Source organism: Cibotium barometz, chromosome 22, assembly GCF_041138505.1.
Source record: "Cibotium barometz isolate CiBa-2024 chromosome 22, ASM4113850v1, whole genome shotgun sequence".
NCBI lineage: Eukaryota > Viridiplantae > Streptophyta > Polypodiopsida > Cyatheales > Cibotiaceae > Cibotium > Cibotium barometz.
This window is the reverse complement of record NC_141067.1, coordinates 48,982,649-48,999,501: the sequence shown is the minus strand read 5'-3', so window position 1 is coordinate 48,999,501 and position 16,853 is coordinate 48,982,649.

Sequence of the window (16,853 nt, the reverse complement as noted above, 5' to 3'; positions counted from 1 at the left end):
TATTATAAAAGTGTGACTTTTATCATATTTGAATTTCATGCATAGAGGTATGCATAAAAGTTGATTATTTTATTGTTAAAGTGTTACTTTTATCATATTGGATTTCATGTATAGAGGTATGCATAAAAGATTTTCTTTTTATACTAAAAGTGTGATTTTCATCATAAATGGATTTTATGCATAACTTAGATGCATAAGAGAAATTCTTTTATTCTAAAAGTGTAATTCCTAAATTGAATTTATGCATAAGAAGATGCGTAAAAGATTGATTTTTATTTCGAAGGTGTTAGTCTCCTTAAATGGAATTTATGCATAAATAAATGTGTAGAGAAATCTTATATCAAATATAAGAATTCTCTTGTATTCTATAAAAAGATATGAAATGTGATAAGATGTGATAAGAGGTGTATGAGATGTGATAAGATGCGTATGGGAAGTGATAGGATGTGATAAGAGGTGTATGAGATGTGAAAAGATGTGATAAGATGTGTATGAGATGTGATAAGATATGATAAGAGGTGTATGAGATGTGATAGAATGTGTTAAGATGAGTTAGGATGTGTTAAGATGTATATGGGATGTGTTAGGACGAGAATGGATGTAATATGGTTGTATGAATGTGATGTGGATGTATACCTGTAGATGTGTATGTATGAATGTGAATGTGGATGTATGAATGTAGATACGGATGTGTATCTATGTATGTGAATGTGGATGTATGAATATGAATATGGATGTGTGGATGTGGAAATGGAAGTGTGGATGTATGAATGTGGATGTGGATGTATGCATGTAGATGTGTATGTATGTATGTGGATGTAGATGTGGATGTATAGATGTGAATGGGAATGTGGATGTGGATGTATGAATGTGAATGTGGATGTGGATTACAGTGGTTGGGTGGTTGGCTAACCCATGGGATCGGATGGGGTTAGGCTGGACTGATGGATCCGTAAATCGAGACTCAATTTCTGTTACTACGATAGATAAAGTAAATCCCGGATAGTAATTGTTCTATGGATAGAAATCAACGGCTATGCCTCTTGATGGGAAAAAAAGCGTTGATCCCAATGATCCAAGTGCAAGTCTCTTCCTTGATCTGATCGAGTATCTTTATAGGTGCAGTCGGATTAGTTTAATCACTAATGGTCTTGACTACGTTAGAGTAAAAAGTTATCCTGGAGGAATCGCCCGTGCTTTCCAGATAAGGGAAGTTTTTCTGGGTTTGGTTTGGAAAAACCGACGAATTAGTCTTTTGTCCGGATATCCGTGGACGAGGCCCCGAGTGTGGGACCCTGCCTTGCGCATGAAGTGCTACTTCCGCCTGCTGGTACCCCGAATCCGTCGCATGGTGGGGATAGGGATCTCACACTCGTTATACAAGGATCACACTCTAATGAGGGGGGGATTCAACCCACTCTTGTGTTGACGGTGACTTCTACTCCATTCTCCATGTTTTTCTTTGTTTGTTTAATTTCGTTTATTAAGGTTTATGCAAATATATGTTCTATTGTAATTTTTGTGTTGAGAAATTAGAGTCTCCTTCTCTCTAAGTATCTTAGAGGTCATGATAGTGGTATCAGAGATTTGGCGACCACTTAAGGAGAAAGACTTTTGAAGAAAAAGTAAAAAAAAATCGAGGTTTACGCAATTTATTTGATGGAAGGAAGGCCAAAGGTTTAATTTTTATAATATCTAAAGCTTTAAAAAATCAAGGAGGAATATTACGAAAGAGGAAAGGCCTTCAAAAAGCTACAACAAGGGTACAAGTACTTGGACAAAGAGAGGACATCATCAAAGATCCAAAGGATCAAGAGAAGAAGGCTATAAAAACATCTAGACATCATTAAGGATAAAGCACGAAGAAGGCTATAAAACCTCTAGGCAAAAAAGCTTGGATGGTTTATGGGAATCTTATGAGCAACAACTTCTACAAAACCCACAAAACCACCTCTTTTTTTGCAAGACCACTTTATTCAATTCTTAATTCCTTAATAATCAAAGCCATATGGATGTGATATACTAGTAGGGCAAGGGGGCTCCAACCTCCTAGTCTTGGATTCTAGAGTCAATTTTCCATAATCGAGGGCCATAATAACTTTTTATTGATTTCTCAACAAAAGAATAAGAAGAAGAAGAGATGAATCACAAAATTCACCCTCCTATGCTACGTGGGGTTCTACATTTTAAAAAAAATGCTTAAAAAATAAACTAAAAAAAATGCACCGGCTAGCTGCGCATCATCCGCCTACTGAAATTCTCATCGCCGCTGCCAATTAATTAATTTTCCCCTCATCCACCTGGTGATCACCTAGCCTCCTACTGGGGCAGCATTACATCACCTCATGCGAATTGCATGCCATCTCCATTGTCTATGAAAGCGCTACGCGCTACGCGCTACTGTCATACGCTTTCTTATAAAGCTTTTGGTAAATCTTAATTAAGCTTTAAATCTAAAAACGCTTTACTATTCTTTTGTTATTTGATCTCCAAACCTTGTATACCAAATCTTGATATTAAAAGCTTTCTATTGCAAGCTTGGTGTCCTCTATTATTCGAAGCTTACCAATCCAGTTTTCCAAGATTTTACCTCCCCTTCACACTTTGTGACAAAAACAAGAAGAGATAAAATCTAAGTTTAAAGTCTTCCAACGATCCAAGAGTAATAAACTTTTGCATTATTTCAAGCAAAAATGCCCAAAAAAAAAACATATTTTAAATTAGTGATATATGTGCCCAAATGAAATTGGAGTGTAATATGATACAAAATAGAAGATTATCAATGGCCTAATCAGATATTTAAACCCTTAAAGATTAATATTAACACTTCTTTATGCATTAATTAATTGTACACTCTATTTGTAGGTAATGGTTTGCTATAAAATAAAGAGTACATTGAAGATTTGAATAGGTTAGAGAGCAAATCAGGCTATAAGAGTTGACATGATCATGGATCAATGATAGCTTAATATTCTTATATCTTCAATTGCATCATAAAAAGTGTCTTATACTAGTCGTCATTGATCTCATCTCTAATCGACATAGATCTAAAAATCTCTCCCGATTCATGTTTGTTCTGCTCTCTGGATGCTTGATGTTATCTGATGTGGATGATCTCCTTGATCTTGTGGGATTATGGGGGTTCCTAAAATCCTCGAGAGAAGCCCTCCAATCACTTAACTTGAGATTACTAGAGTGAATGGGTAAAAGAGGAAATTTTTAGATCAACAGAGTCATTAATACTTAATGACATGTACTAGACACATCATAGAGTGCATAGATATTTAAGGGATAGTGGTAGGCTCTCATACCAACAAATTAGAATTAGAAATTTTGGAGTAATAGGGTGGATAGTAATGGACAAGTTTCACTACTTGAACATAATCATGAAAATTTAATTAACACTAATGATAAGATAATGACATGCTAGAGAGTTGATCTAACACAAACATAATTTCCATTACATGGGGGCATTTAAATAGGTTGATGCACTTCATTCATTATTCTATGTATTTTCTTAATCCTCATGTACACATGCCCTTATCATCTCTCTTGATTCTAGATATACCTCCCCCTGATCTTCTTGTTGATTAAATACACATCATGTGCATGCCCACTTGAAGTAGGTGTCTTCATCCTAGGAATCTACCATGCATGTTGAATACCTTTCTAGGTTTACATTGCTTCCTAACATTTACTAGTTTGATTTCTCACATAAACTTAGCAATACTTCTATCTCTAAGGTATATCCTCTCCTTCATCACTTATTTTCTAACACTCCCCCTTAACTGTTGAATTCCTATCAGCATACATGTATTGGGTCTACACTCTTACTCATTTTATAAAGTGGCCCACCTCACTTTGAATCTTGGCTACAATTTTGACTTTGACTTGAGTCTTCACAGTATTAGGTGGAAAAAGGGTTACAAGTATGGGTGAGACTCATGCTCTCATTACTCCCTTTTAAAAGGGCATATATGAGTCCTAACTTCCTTCCTAGGAAGTAATAATATCCTTTTCCTTCTCTTTAGTCTTATCATGTCTACTTCAACTCAAAGTCCATGCTAGGAGTCTTATCATGCCTAGTGGGAACACCTTTCTAGGTTTATGATTTACTAGTGTATTTTCTCATAACCTTAGCAACACTTCTATCTCTAAGGTGCATACACCCCCTCATTTCAAATTACCCTTGATCACTTACTTTCTAACAAATAGTCATATCTCCTCTATATAGTGTCTATTGACTATCTTAAAGAAAACAAAAACAAGTGTGCAAAGACTTCTAGCTCTAGGGCTTTTATCTTTAATATACACACATAACTCAAGAACTTCTTAAAACTTATTGGTTGAAAAATTTATATAGCATTTTGTACATAATATTAAACTCGTTGGTAGAGTAGCTAGGACTTTTCTAGTTGTTTTTACTACAAAATATCAACCAAGCATAAGCTAAGGTTCCATTTCAAAGTTGGGGAAATTTTGTGAAATGTATATGGACATTTTCACGAAACCAAAAGGCATAATAACATACTTGAGATCAAAGAAATGAGTTAATGTTATTCGTGTAAGATGTTTATAGTATTCAGACATGGAAATATTAATGTTATTCATATAAGATGTTTATAGTATTGAGACATGGAAATATTACGTAATATAATAACTAAAATCCATATAGCAGGATGAGTTTTAAATTGTTCACAATTTTAGAATCATTTTAGATAGAATATGCACAAAGTTAAATATTTCTTAAACATTATAAGCCTTCAATATCCAAATGAGAACGCATGCACTCATATAAATAAATCTAAGCATCAATGATTAAAATTTATATAAATACAAAGATAGAAAAAAAACTAAAATTTTTACAAAACTAATACACAGTTTATTTCTAATGGATGAATACAAATTTAAAGATATAGAGGAAAAATTAGAAAATAGAAGAGACTAATTATTATATATTTTTATTGGATGAAATATAAGTGTTATCGTCTTAGTTTTACCTACCTCGACATCCTAAAGAAGACACTCTTTGGAGTGTTTTTTGTCTGCATGCTCTCGATATCTATCCACACCATTCGGCATGCTACAGATATTATAAAGAAATAAATCATTATGTTATGATCTAGTCGTGATTAAAAAAGAATAATTTAACTAATCTACCAACTTTAGATTTCCTAAAACAAAGGAAAATCCTAATTTAAATATTTAATAGTTTTGAAAAGAGCATGAAATCTTTTCTAATGGTACTTCATTTTGAGTGCTAAGACTTGTACTATAAATATTTAATAGTTTTGAAAAGAGCATGAAATCTTTTCTAATGGTACTTCATTTTTAATGCTAAGACTTGTACTATATTTTTTTTTGAAAGTGTTCAAGTATATGAATACTGTAGAAATTTGCAACCTTAATATTCTTTTGTGTAGGGGTAAAAGCATGCATAAACACCTATGATTTAAGATAGAAAATTTTACATAAATGGAAAGTCCATGTTGTTTTTTAAACTTCACAAAAAACCAAGGTTGATCTAGATTGCATGTGAATCTACTGGACAAAGCTTCATAATATAAACCTAATCATCACATAATGCAAACAAAAACAAGTATGAAATTTCACCCATGTCATCAATGCGCAAGTGTATGTATAGTGTATACAAAAAGATATGGCACTTTTGTAAACAAATCTTATAAACACCATATTAGTGAATTTGGGAATTTCCCAATTCCCATTTTTGAATACTTAAAAAAGGGGACATGGATAACATGTTTGTCAGTTTCTCAAAACCCTATCATATGACCTATCGTTGGAAAGCGCTTGAAAAATGGAATCTAAAGAGCTATAAAGCGCTCATTTTGGATTAGTGGTGTTCAAGTTATGGTTAATCCAAACTTTTGACCACGTGTCCCAAACTTGTGGGAAATTCCCATATTCCCCAATATGGTGTTTATATGATAACCATCAAAAAGCATTAACATGGTACCTCATTGAAAAATTATATTTCTTTGGATAAAAAGAGTTGATATAAGCCAATTTAACACAACTTAGACAAATACTTTAAAAGACATTCCATTAAGTGCATGCATAGACAAAGAAGTCTCCCTTTGAGGTTGCGAGTTGATATAAGCCAATTTAACACAACTTAGACAAATACTTTAAAAGACATTCGATTAAGTGCATGCATAGACAAAGAAGTCTCCCTTTGAGGTTGCATATGGTTGTTTGATTATTAACTTGATGACCCGAGCTCTCAAACTCCCATAAGGAATTATGGTGTAGACTAGATTGTTCAAGGTTTGGACTAGCTAGTGACAAGTTCAAGAAGAAATATGGAAGGCACAGACAAAGAAAATTGAAGATGGTGACAAACATCATCAGGATAGCACTTTCAAAAAAGAGATTGTGTTTTTTTGAAGACCATGAATCTAAGGCTTAGACATGCTAGAGGGAAGTTGCTTCCAAACTAGCTCCAAAGAGGAACGACCCATTGACTACGATTTTATTAAGAAGCTCAGTGATGTAGTTTTTAAGCTAGAACTACCAAGCCATTGGAGAATGCATCTAGTCTTTCATTCAAGAAACTTTGTAGAGTATCATGTAGCACTCTATTGAATGAGGATAAACTTGAGTTGGTGGATGACAAAGGCTTACATGAGGTCATTCTACCGAAGAATGTTGTTTTACACTAGTACAAGTGGGGTTCTAGTCAAACAACATAGCTCTACCATCTCCTCAAGTTTTAAAGGGCTACCTAATCTAATAGTCAGTTAGGTTTTATGAGGATGAGTTCACAATATCTTTCCCATTGTTGAGAGCTTATCAAAAGGCCAAGCAGTTGAGGACATCTATAATGCATGTACGAGAGAATGTGACACCTATGAGTATGCATGACACACTCATACATCGGATAGCAACTCACATGCAAAGTTTGACACTCCACATAACATGTGGCACTACCTTGTGGTAGTGGGGAAGTGGAAATCAGGTACATGTGGCCAAGAGAACTACTTTTGGCTAACTAGGAGCATCGGTGCATATAAATACGTGGACCCATAGCTAAACCATCATATTCATCTTCTTTTCTCTCAGTGTTGGACTTCACATAACATTTATATGTAGATGATGAGTGTATAATCATTAGGACCTCAATGGAGTCTTCTTGGGCCCTTTTATTTGGCAGTTTAAGGGAGTCAAACCTTTTCTATTAAGAAGAAACGTTTTCTAATTTGAAGCTTCAAAACGGCTACTTTATTCGAATTTGAATTTTGGGGGGAAAATGGAATTTAAAATCTAGCGGATAAAACCATATCATGTAACATATATATGGAAAGCTCTTGATGCGTAGATCACGGATCTGTAATCTCCGCTCAAATCGGAGCTTGTATGTAGAAGTTATGGAGGTCCGAAATTTGTAAAATTACCCCCCCTCTCTTTTGGGGGAAAAAGTGCACCCTTTGACCACTCTTACACCTCTTTGCTTACATGGCGGGCTCCTATTTGTCAAAAAGACACACGGTTATCACATTTACACATGGTGAATATAATTTTAAATTATTCACATTTTTAAAACCTCTAGAATCTTGTCCTTCTTCATGATCTTGTTCAAACACAGTTTTTGCTCCTCAATCACTTGAGGATTAGGATTTTGATCCTCCTCTAGACACTTCCTCCCTTTTTTTAGCATCTTTCCATAGTAGGGATTTAGCCTGTATCCAATTACCAACTTCTTGAGTTTTGCACCATCCAGACTTGCCAGCTCGAATATTCTTGTCCCCAGCTTTCTGACTATTTTGTATGTGCTCGTCCATCTCATTTTAAATTTTCCTAGGTGGGGTCCCATTTTTTTATGTGAACAACAATACTACATCTCCTTCATCAAAGATCTTGAACCTTCTGTTCCTATCCACCTGCACCTTTCTTCTCTTTTGTACAATGTCTACTGTGTCCAGGCATTGTGAAGTCTTCTTTCATTAAGTTTTAGGAGCTATTCAATCCTATGCATCTCAAATTCTTCCGGATAAATCCTCTCAGCCACCATGACTATCCTGAGACTTTGCATCAGGAACTCCATGGGCACTACGACTTCTAGTCCATACACCATACTGAATGGTGTAAGTCCTGTTGCATTCTCATAGGCTCTCCAAAATGCCCATAGTGCTGAGTATAGTTTTGTATCTTAGTCCTTCATGTTCTCATTTACTGTCTTGATCACGATTCCATTAAGGATCTTGTTGGTGGACTCTTCTTGCCCATTGGCATGTGGGTAGTAGATTGTTGACATCTTATGTATTATCATGTGTTTCTCTATCAATTTCCTGATCACTTCATTGGATGAAGTGAGTCCCTTGATCACTGACTATCTCTATGGGGCATCTGAATCTTGTCATTATGATTTCATACATAAACTTTGCTACAAATGATGCCTTGCAGTCTCTAAGGGCCTTGTCCTCTACCCATTTTGTGCAATAATCAATGGCCACCAGGTTATATTTGTTTGTTGTCCTTTGGGAAGCCGGAATGGAATGGGTCGATGAAGTCAGGACTCGATTATGGGGAATTATGTCTCCATCATTTGGTTTCCCCATCCTCTAGCACATGTCACACTCCTTTGAGAGCTTATGCACATCTTTCAACATAGTTGGCCACCATAGACATGTGTGGAATATTTTCTATCCTATGACCTCCAAAAAAATTCATGTTGCTTATACCTTAATGTGCTTCTACTAACACGGCTTGCTGCTCAAGCTCGGGGACACATCTATGAAGAATCTAGTCGATGCTCATTTTGTATAGCTCCCCAACCACTACCATAAATGACTTGCTCTAGAGAGTCAACTTTCTCCTCTGATCTCTGGTCATGTACTCCAAAAAAGGACAAGTTATACATGAATTTAGCATTTCATCATACCAGCTGGTTCTTTCTCCTTTTATGAGGAAGAGCTATGCATTTGGGAAATCATCTTCCACCCCTTCTGGCTCCTCTCCTGTTTCTAGTCGTGATAGGAAGTTTGCCACTACATGCTTGTTTCCTGAGGGGTGTGCCTTATTATGTTAAATTCAAACTCTTGTTTCTTTTTCTACTTTCTTTTCCTTGCCTTGTAAGATGTAGTTTATGGTAATATAAATAATGAGTATGCACCCATCAGAGAATGCTGTGAGTTTTCTAAGTGTAGACAAAGGCTACAAATTCAATTCATAACTATTGAATTTCTATACATGTTTTGTGTGCTATGAAATTTCCCTATTTCCGTTTTGTGAATAAATGCAGAGATAATGACATTATATTTCTGATTTATTCACTTAGCCTCACCTCAATAAACATCCATACGTACTTTTCAATGCTCAATAATGAGGTTCTGATCTTCATGGTTATTAATCTTTTTTTATATCTACAAATATGATTATTGATCTTTACCCAATGAATTACAAAACTATGTCACATAGTATTTTGGTCAAATATAGAAACTACATTAGGTAAGAATTCTCATTGAGATGACTTCAATTTCAAATTTCATCTAAAACATGCAAGGAAAAATAAATAAAGATAGGATAATAATCTTGATAGTGTAAAGAAAATGTAAATATTATTTTGACCATGCAGTTATGGTCTCAAGAACATCTTCTTGCAAGTTAAGATAAGATTTTCCATGTTGATTTCTATAGCTCACACACTTTTGTCTAATGTCCTACATATTGTTATAGAAGTATTTACTTATTGTTAAAGTTTTAAGGTCAAATTAACTATGGACAAAATATTTCCTATGATAATGATAATGCATCCTTCTTTTTAGACTTACGTCAATAATATCATGATTTTTAGTAGCCCCTTAATTCTATATCCAAGATTATGATTCTTAATGAATGCATGACATCATGAGTATTACACCATACATTTTGATTGACTTAATTTTATGAGTTTAAAATCACAACTTATAATATTACCATTCTATTGAAGAGATACAATTTTTACATGCACATCACATCATTTTGTACCCTAGTTCTTATAGCTCATGTTCCTTTTTCCAATGTATTACATATTTGCAGTGAAGTGTTTTCGTCAAGGTTAGTGTTCCAAGACCAAAGAAATGATGATATGTTATATATTCTTATACAAGTGTTTTTCTTATAGTTAGTATTGCAAGAACAAAGTTTAAATGACTGCATGACATCATGAGAATAGCTTATCACATTTTCATCTACTTAAGCTTTGTAGCTTACAATCACAATTCAAATTATAACAAGCTATTAAAACAAAACACATTTTTTTTAAGTAACAAAATGGTATATATAGCTCTCCACTCTTTATACTTCTCTTTGGGCACCTTAAAATAGTCTTATAAGAGAAAATCAAATTCTTTATCTTTCGTTGATATTTTTCTTTTAAAAACTTTATATAACAATGAGGTCAACAAAAAAATCCTATGAAAATAGTATGAAAAAAATATTATAATTTCAAAAGAATAAATATGAGAAATTATAAAAGAATATTTTTTCATGGTTATTATCTCAATATAGTCTACACAGTTTTTTTCATGCTTTGGATTAGAACATAGTTTACACAAATTACTATTTATTTCTTTTAAAACACTTCAATTATTGTCTTTGGTGTGGTATAAGGAATTATCCTAGAAATACTGCTTAAGGTAATGAAGCACTCTCATTTAGTACTTTATAAATTTTCCTGTGAAAAAAAATATAAACACTTCAATTTTCTTTTAAAAGAATGCATCCTTAGTACTAGGAACTTGATATGTCTTCATAGATATTGAGTGTCTTGTGTTGAATTATTCTACCTTTAAAATCAAGCCACATAACCATGATCTAGTCAAACTACAAAAATAAAATCTCTCCTATATATTCATAAGGTATTTGCATGTAATTTTAAAGGCCTATTTTTTGTGCTTCTTCTCATATTCACATTCAATGATGATAAACTATGAATGCGTCTAGTTCATATAGCTCATGTGACTTTATACATTATCCTAAATATTTGTATTTAAGTGCTTTACTTAGAGTTAGTGTTGTAAGACCAAAGAGTTTATGATATTCTACATATTCTTATAAATGTGTCTTGTTTATAACTAGTGATACGAGACCGAAGTAATTGTGAATTAGTGCTTCTCAAAGTTTAGTGCTTATGGTTATATATCCTTGTTTGTTATACTCATCTCAATACTTTGTAAGATTTTTAGTTAACTCGTAACTCTTTGAATGTGTTCGTGACGTTCTTTTTAATGGATGCATGACAACATAAGAATAGCTTACAACATTTTGAACAACTTAAGCTTTGGAGCTTATAATCACATTTCAAGTATAACAAGCTACTTAAAACCAAATACTTACTTTTTAAGTACAAAATTGCACATATAGCTCTCAACTCATTATACTCCTAGCCACCTTAAACTAGGGATAAAATCTTTTATGTATAGTATTCATAGATAGTTATTTAAAAAAAAACAACTATGAGGTTTTAAATAAAATTCTATAAATATATTCTAAATAAAACCTTCTAGTTTCAAAAGAATAAATTACCTTACAAGTTCTGACATTGTATGTTTTTATGGAAATACGTAGTTTTTTTCATGTTTTTTATTTGAACATAGTTTTTCTTTCTTTCTTAAAAACATTTCAAATATGGTCTTTAGTGTGATATAAAGCAATGTCCTCGAAATGTTACTATAGGTAATGAAGCACTCTTAATTGGTACCTTATAATTTTACTTGTAAAAATTAAATTTATTAATATTTCTTTTTAACACTAGTTCTGTAATTGGACACTAAAGTGTCCTGAGGACACTAAAGTGTCCTGAAAGTTAGCATTTTTCTTGAATTTTTGTGGGCAATCTATTAAGAGTTTTGAAATGCTTAACATCCACAGATGTTCCTCAAGACCCAAAAAAAATTGAGATTTTTTAAATTGCACTTTTCTTAGCTTTTGCAAGGCAATATTTTAATTTTCTTAGACACATGCTGATAAAACGCATGATTTTTGCTGTTTTCAAAATAGTAGTAATTTGTACATAACTTTTAGAAGGGACATAGTTTGATCATGAAACTTGGCTTAATGGAAAGCCCATGATGTAAACTAAATCTTGGAATCATCAAACGATAATTATTGGATAAATTTTTGACTCGCTAATATTGAAATGATGTTTTTTATACAGGTGGAGCATGAATTTTTCTCCTTCCATATGCAAGCTAATAATGTAAAACTTGAGGTGCACCCATGTTATATAGGGTAAATACTACTTTGTTTTGAATTTTCCAAAACTTTAGAGCCCCTTTTTGGCCCTCTTCTCATACATGGCCTTTTGCGCAACCTGTTTTTAATACGTAAAATGTCTAATTATGAGCCTAATTCTGATTTTCATCAAAGGGGAAAGCTGTGTAAGTGCATTATTTGTTGTAACTATAGGTGTAGACTACTTGTGCAAGCATAGTTATGATTAGTTTTTGAAAAAAGATGATCAAATTTTGTATTTTTATTTTTTACAATTTTTTTAGAACTAGGCGATAAGAACCTACTTAAGTGGAGGCTAAGTTAGTGTCATACACATCAAATTATGGCTTATTTATCTCATCTCAAGCATGAAAACCAATAATCAACATTCTCATTGATAGGGCTACAATTTTTTTTAGTGGCGTGATTGAGTTTTGATAATACGCGTTACTTTTGCTGATTTTATACAACTTTTTTGGAAAAAATTCTAGGAAAGGAAAATGATTTTTTTGGTGAACTTCTACCTCCTTGGACTGATGTATGCTATCAAAATATCTTGGGAAAAGTGCTATTCATATCATTGGATTTTTTTTTGAGAGAATGATGCTTGCATATTTGGAAAAATCCTGAAAAATCCTGAAAAATGTTCATTATCAAGACATATGCTACTTTGTTGCTTATGTTCTTCCAAATAAAAAGGCATTTTATATGTTTAGCATTTTTTACATAAGCATAGGGTTATGTTCTACATGCCCAATGAAGCATTTTGGTTTTTAAAGCCTACATTAGGAGTTTTATTTTTTTTCGCAACCCCCAAAAAAGGACACTCAAGTGTCTTGTTTTGGTACCAAACTAGTGTTAAAACAAATCCTTAGTACTGGAACTTGATATGTTTTCATAACTATTGAATATCTTGTATAGAGCTCTTTTAATTTTAAAAGCAGGCCACCTTACCATGATTTTTTCAAACTACAAGCCCAAATTACAACACAAAACTCTTCTATCATTAGGGCCAAAAATGAAAAAAAAAGGGCCCCCAATGAAAGAGATTAACTTGTTAATTTATTAGAGGTTTTAGAGGTTAAATGCCTCCAAATATGGTTGTTTTGACTAGATTCATAAATATTTGTGGTCTATAAAGCATGTCTTTGCATTAATGTAAAGATAGTTCAAATTTATGTCAAAGGTCACTTTTCCTTGTGTGTGTATCATACCTTTCATGTAGTTTGGACGATTTGAATCCTCCCAACTCATTTCCCTCAATGTTTTCCCCTCCAAATGTTCACCTCTTATGTCAACCTTATTCTTGAATATTCTTGCTCAATGTACTGTTCTATGTTTATTTTCTCACGCATTATTTTTACAACCATCACATTTTTTGTCCCTTACAAGCTCTCCTTGTTGCTTTCTGAGACATGTCCACTTCAAATATCCCCTCTCAAAGGAGGTTTCACATAAACATCAAGCTCGTCTCTAAATACGCAACTTGGCAAAGTGCAAATCAGAGGTCATTGAGAGACTCAACTGAATCAAACCACCTTCAGAATGAAGGGAGGAAACACATCGACTTATGGCTGGATGGTAATCTCTAGCCTATTGATCCCTTAACTGGTAGGTGTCCTTCCTTCACATCTATTTATGATCTAGTAAGGATTGTGGGAGATGGTGTTAATGGTTTTCTAGGGTATTGTTTAAGATTATGGCAGTCGTATAATGAACATTCTAATAATATCTATAACTTACATAGAGCTATATCAAATTTTCAAACTCAAGTTTCTCAACTTCAGAAGAGTAAAATTTCTTGAAGATTCAAATGCACACTTGTAAATTAAGGTAAATAGACTAAAAAACACAACCATTGGGATGATACAAAAATCAAGGCAAATGAAGTAGATTAATAGTTTTCTAGAGACATGTGGGGCCAAGAAAAAGGACGATGAAACTTACTAAGCAATACGTAGCTGAGATTTCAGGTCTAGATAATTCCGAAGATAGGGTATAACTACTTAACGAGATAATGAATAAGTTGGATAATGTTAAAGTTCTTAAGTTATTAGAAAATTCGAGAAAATCTATTCTTAAAGAGTTGCTTAAGGATTTTAACTCTAACATAGACCCATCAAAGATTTTAGAGACATGTGACAAGGTTGGGGAAGTAGAAACTGATATCAAGCTTTATCCAAATTATGGTTCAAAAAGTTAAAACATAAAAAAATTAGTCCTTTCGACTTGCAAAGGCCACATAAGGTCACTAAAGCAGGAAACCTATTGGATCTTAAAATTCCTAACTACTTTGGAAACTATTATCATATAGAAGGCTCTATGGCATTTGAAAAATAGAAAAGATAGAGTGTTTTTGAATACAATGAATTGAATAACATTTAGATGGATATTATAAAAGTACAATTTGCTATGGTTATGTTGTATGAAATAACTCTAGATGAGTGTAATGGGAAACTTAAATTTGTTTTAAAGTTAGATGAAGAACATATTCATAAGTGTTAGAAAATGGAAAGAGTGAGTATTTCTCTTATGAATCCATCATTAGAGTATACCGAGGGCATGAGGGATGTTCCTGGTTCATAATGTACAATCAGAGACAAAGCTATGGTGGATAAGCTCTGCCTAGGTACCGGTTGAAAGCCATTAAACACTCAAATGGCTTTTCTCTCATACTAGCATTCCTAGCATTATTAAATCCCAAAGTGTAGGTGAATGCTTGAATTGTTAGATTTGATAAAAGTAAGCTATGAAGATTGATCAAAACATCCTCAAGGTGGATCAAAGATTATACAAGACATCATGAATATGAGGGACAAAAATTGGTATATGCAGAAAATTGATATGAGATTAACACAATAAGACTCTAATTGTGATTATACATGAACCAAACTTACATAATTACTTGATCACAACTTGTACCTTATTTAGAGACTCCTCTACCCTATTTTTAGTTGCATGAGTTGCATGAACAACATGCACCAACCATTTGTAGGCTTTACACATCAACCACTGACCACTAGCCTATCAACCACATTTAAATTGGACTAAGGAGTTGGGATTACATTTATCCAACAATCCCCCCTTAAGATAACTTCTTACAAAACATGAATCAAGTCTAACAAAACATCTTGACACAATGAGTAAGAGTCCCCCCTGAACAACAACATAGAGTAGTGTACTCTCCTCTACAACTCGTCAAGTTGGAACAACATAAGTCTTGACTCAACCACATACATGACATAATCTAAAAAGCATATTCCTCATCTACATCTTTTATACTGAGACTAGAACAAAGATTTGTTTCTTCTTGTTGGTTGATTTCTTCAACCACATGTGCCTTTGCTTGCTTTTGATCTTTCTGGTAGCACTTTGAGGATGGATGATTCGACTTTCCACAATACTCACAAGGATGTTTGGAGAAACAATCCTTAGTAAGATGATTTGTTCAACCACAAATAGTACACTTCTTCTTTGCCGATGTCGTAGTAATAGTATTTGCATAAGGATCTATCACATCCTTTGTAATCTTCTTGTCTTCTTCCTACAAAGAATTTATGATACTTTCCAAAGAAGGGACTAGCTCCTTCTCTTTAAGTACTGTCACAATTTGTCTAAAGCTTGAAGGTAAGCTTTTGAGCAAGATAGCAATAGCATCTTCTTCAAGAACAGGAGATTTAATATAAACCAACTGTGTCATTAAGCTCTTCAACCTGTTAATCAAAGCTGCTAAATTTTCATTACTCTCCATGGTTAGATCAAAGAGTTGCATCTTCAAACTGATCTTGGAATGCTTTGCCTTTGCACCAAAAGTATGTTCTAATAATTCCCAAGCTTCCATGGCTGACTCAACATCATCAATATAATGAATAAAATCATCTTCTAAAGAAGTAATGATAATACCAAGTGCTTGCTCATCTTTTGCTTGAAGTGTAGCCGTTGTAGCTCTTGTAACTCCAGCAGAAATACCAGCTTCATCTTCAGTAAGTGGCTTGACCATACTCCACAGATTTTTCTTCATGAGGTAGCCCTTCACCTTGATTTGCCAAGTATGGAACCCGGTTCCGTTGAATTTGTCAGGGAACTTTGAACCCATGATGAAGAAATATGATCCTTGATGTTGAAAAATTGCTCACATAGATAATTTAATCCCAAATAACAGGTGATGTTCTTGCAGATGGGAGGATCAAAGGCAAGAAGATTTTTCAACAATCATGTGACAAAAAATGATGTTGAAAAATTGCTCACATAGATGATTTAAACCCAAATAACAGGTGATGTTCTTGTAGATGTTTCAATGGGAGGATCAAAGGCAAGAAGATTTTTCAACAATCATGTGACAAAAAATAGGTAAACATAATGTGGGAGTGTTGGAAAGAGCTATGCCAAATAACAACAAATGTCTCGAGAAATCCTTAAGTAGCCAAAAAAAGAATGGAAGTGTAGATGATACTTGATGACTTTTTGAGGCTTTTTCAGGAAACAAGTGAGAACCGATACATATTCTCATGAGTACAAAGAAATTATAGCATGTCTGATTCAGGCCATCAAGGTTACATGGGGAGAAAAGGACATCACGTACTACCTAGTAAGGTCTTCAAGCTATTGTTTAGTTTACACTTGTGAAACAACTTACTAAT